We start from the raw sequence: 3,584 nt of genomic DNA, 5'->3' as shown, positions 1-3,584 counted from the left end.
CACATATCAATCTGAGACGTGGATGATTTTTTAGTCAACAGATTGAATCCATTATCAGACACAAATTTTACCACCTCAAATTACTTTACTTTGGGTTGAATGACATTGCACGTTGCGTAAAAAGAATAACAAAATATATTCAGTCGAAGAAAAATTAACTCAACGACCAATCGCCCTTTCGTTCTAAACCATGCCAGTTTCAACTTGACTAAATTCCTTGCTCGAGAGTCCTTCTCTTTCGACTTTCTTCCTGATCCGTGAGTATGTTCTCCTCTTCCTCGTTCTCTAGTCCTTGTGTATCCAAGTGTTCACTGGCCTCATCAAGTTCCTCCAGGAGCGACCTCGCCTCTTCCACAACCTCTCTCAACTCTGAGTCAGCTGCACGGGTAGAGGAAAGACAATTATTATGAAACAGTTGTGACAAATAACTATAGTACATCGACTTAGTGTACGGCGCCGAAATGTAGTACAGAAATTCATTTTTAGAAGAACATTGTTGACACTGAAAGAGCAAAGTTTGTATTATAGAATTTATCAGTACTAAAATAAAGTCCTTTTCACTTTCTGTTAGCTATGTTGGAACATTATCTACTTATCCCTGTCCAAATTAAAAGGACAGCGTCTAGGTAAAACCAAGGTGTCCTTCTGAATATTTGTGATGACCAAACGTACCATCTGCATCCACATCCAGACGACCCCTTCTGCGCCTGCGCCGACGCCTCCACCCCTCGGAGTCGTCGATCAGCGTTGCCATGACAACCATCGTCACCAGCATCATGCAGACAAACAGCTTCATGGTTTAGCTTCAACTGATGTTGGGAGGGGAAACAAAATGGTCACGGTTATTCGGTTCTATTACTCCGTTCTATCCTTGTGGTAATCCCAAACGGCACCAAACTAACTACAAATCTACCAAGCAAACTACAGGACTCAAATCGACAAATTGCGGAGAGAATATCACTTCTCCTAATCCTATGGTTATAGCTACCACACACAAAAAACTGGTCCTGTTCTGTCTGGGTCAACAGCAAACCATTCGACAATAAGCTTTACTTTGATTTAGGCAATGTCATTTTGCACATTTTGAACAAATTCTCACAAAGCAAGTCCATCTTCCATCAAGACCCGCTATTATCAAAATGAAATTAGAAATACCAAGAAAATATGGTACGTAGAAAACAGAAAAGTGATTTCAAAAGAAGGTGCTGGTAAGAGTTTGATACTTACAGAATTCCTGGACACGTAGATCACGGCACGATGTCACTCTGAGGTCACGGCTGGCGGGAATGAATGAGGAGGGCTCGCGGGGATGGAAATATATACTAGTACTCAAATGTGTAAGACAAGTATGCAAATGAGCCATTGTAGACTTTGGTACTGACTTAGAGACTCTTGTCTGTACCATGGGCGTGTCACACCCGCTTGAAGAAAGAAGATAATCACATTTGTGAACGAAACTTGTCTGCCAATGGTCATTTGTGTCGTAGTGGCCACGAAAAGAGAAGACAACTTTGAAAAGAATGGACTTACATGTTTATGAAAGAAAATGGTATGTTAATACTGGATATGTGCGGAAAAATAACAGACAACAGCTGGAGATACTGGGCATCTAGGATAGAACTGAATGGCGTGTGGAAGCAATCTAGGTGCGAAATAGTTACCCCACTTTCCCAACCATGTTGTGGTAAAATGGGTTGTAACTGAGAGTGGATTCTTTCAGCTCATGATACAGGCAGTAACAAACAAGAATTCTACAACAACAACAAAAACACATAAATGTGTGAAAGTTCCAACGAGTTTTATCGTACTTTGGTCAAAGAAAGGTATACGCCTAGCATACAAACGATGTAACGGTATATGTTCATATTTATATAGAGATTGGACGGACATGTACATCTACGATTGATTCTTTGTGAGTAGTTTAGGGGCTGGTGCTTATCATACTGGTATGTATTGATGATAGTTGGAACGGATAAGGGTTTATTTTCTGTACACAAACAAGAACACACAAGTGTGCTAAACTGTATTTGCAAGCTCTAAAATGATAGCAGTACAGCGATACGAAGGTGAGTGCGTAAAGTGCGTAAACTAAACAGGGATTTCGCAAATTCAAGACACAGAAATTCTCCTCTTGCTTCTGAAGTACAAATATTTTACCTAGGTAAAGCTTCAGCATAGTAAGTATAATCGCTGCCAAAAATTATTCTTAGCGGTCGCTTTCGTATGCGTTCTATTGTTGGCAGGTTAGACCTGTATTAAATACAGGGGAAGCACACTCCAAGGTAGGGCGTATAATACTAGTAGGTAAATTTCACAGAAATCTTCAGTGCAGACACAGTGTTGAAGTTTCTCAAGCAAAAAAAGGCGATAGCTTGCTTTTTTTGATAATGACATTAGTATGTAATATATACAATAATTATCAGTGTACTCAATGACTTTGCCATTCAGTAACATCAAAGGCAGAGCTCGAGAGGGGGATCCTTTATAAAGGAAATACACATTTATTTGCACTATCTGTATCTGTATCTATAAAGCCGGTACAACCGCCGCTCGGCGTAACACACCAGCTTCGCAGGCACGCGGCGTGGCAGCAGCTGGTTATATTACACCGAACAACCTGTCACACCTAACTTTAGCACATCTATCTGCAAGCGTTCTTTAAAGCTATCCAGAGAAGATGCCCCTACTGTGCTTGGTGATAACAAATTCCCCTCTACAATAGCGGTTAGCGGTTATCCCCCAGGTGAGCCTTCATTCGTATGTAGAAAAGTTACAAAGTAATTTTGGGTACTCAAATCACTTTTTACCTTTTGCCCACGGGCTTTACTATGATATTCAAGTGTTGAAAGTAACGCACATTTTGTTTGAAATTTCGGAAGTCCGATCGTAAGGGGTCGCTTTTTTGCGGTTACCGAAGGGTTCGCTTAGCGGTTAGCGGTTATCCCCCAGGTGAGCCTTCATTCGTATGTAGAAAAGTTACAAAGTAATTTTGGGTACTCAAATCACTTTTTACCTTTTGCCCACGGGTTTTACTGTGATATTCAAGTGTTGAAAGTAACGCACATTTTGTTTGAAATTTCGGAAGTCCGATCGTAAGGGGTCGCTTTTTTGCGGTTACCGAAGGGTTCGCTTAGCGGTTAGCGGTTATCCCCCAGGTGAGCCTTCATTCGTATGTAGAAAAGTTACAAAGTAATTTTGGGTACTCAAATCACTTTTTACCTTTTGCCCACGGGTTTTACTATGATATTCAAGTGTTGAAAGTAACGCACATTTTGTTTGAAATTTCGGAAGTCCGATCGTAAGGGGTCGCTTTTTTGCGGTTACCGAAGGGTTCGCTTAGCGGTTAGCGGTTATCCCCCAGGTGAGCCTTCATTCGTATGTAGAAAAGTACAAAGTAACTTTGGGTACTCAAATCACTTTTTATTTTTTGCCCACGGGTTTTACTGTGATATTCAAGTGTTGAAAGTAACGCACATTTTGTTTGAAATTTCGGAAGTCCGATCGTAAGGGGTCGCTTTTTTGCGGTTACCGAAGGGTTCGCTTAACGGTTAGCGGTTATCCCCCAGGTGAGCCTTCATTCGTAT

The 3,584-nt window shown here is 41.0% G+C and overlaps 1 long non-coding RNA gene across 2 annotated transcripts; it reads right to left on the bottom strand.

Moving 5' to 3' along the window:
* Window positions 1-176: 176 nt before the first annotated feature.
* Window positions 177-1,335, bottom strand: LOC118424097. 2 transcript variants are annotated; one of them, XR_004832165.1, is made up of 3 exons: window positions 1,228-1,335; window positions 673-809; window positions 177-378 (listed from the first exon to the last, which is right to left on the bottom strand). It is a non-coding gene; the product is annotated as an uncharacterized LOC118424097 (long non-coding RNA). The 2 variants fall into 2 exon arrangements; XR_004832166.1 differs by having other exon boundaries at window positions 185-378; window positions 673-803; window positions 1,228-1,294.
* Between the last annotated feature and the right edge of the window lie 2,249 nt (window positions 1,336-3,584).

Source organism: Branchiostoma floridae, chromosome 10 (assembly GCF_000003815.2).
Source record: "Branchiostoma floridae strain S238N-H82 chromosome 10, Bfl_VNyyK, whole genome shotgun sequence".
NCBI classification, from domain to species: domain Eukaryota; kingdom Metazoa; phylum Chordata; class Leptocardii; order Amphioxiformes; family Branchiostomatidae; genus Branchiostoma; species Branchiostoma floridae.
The sequence above is the reverse complement of the archived record's forward strand: the minus strand, read 5'-3'. Positions and strand labels throughout refer to the sequence as shown.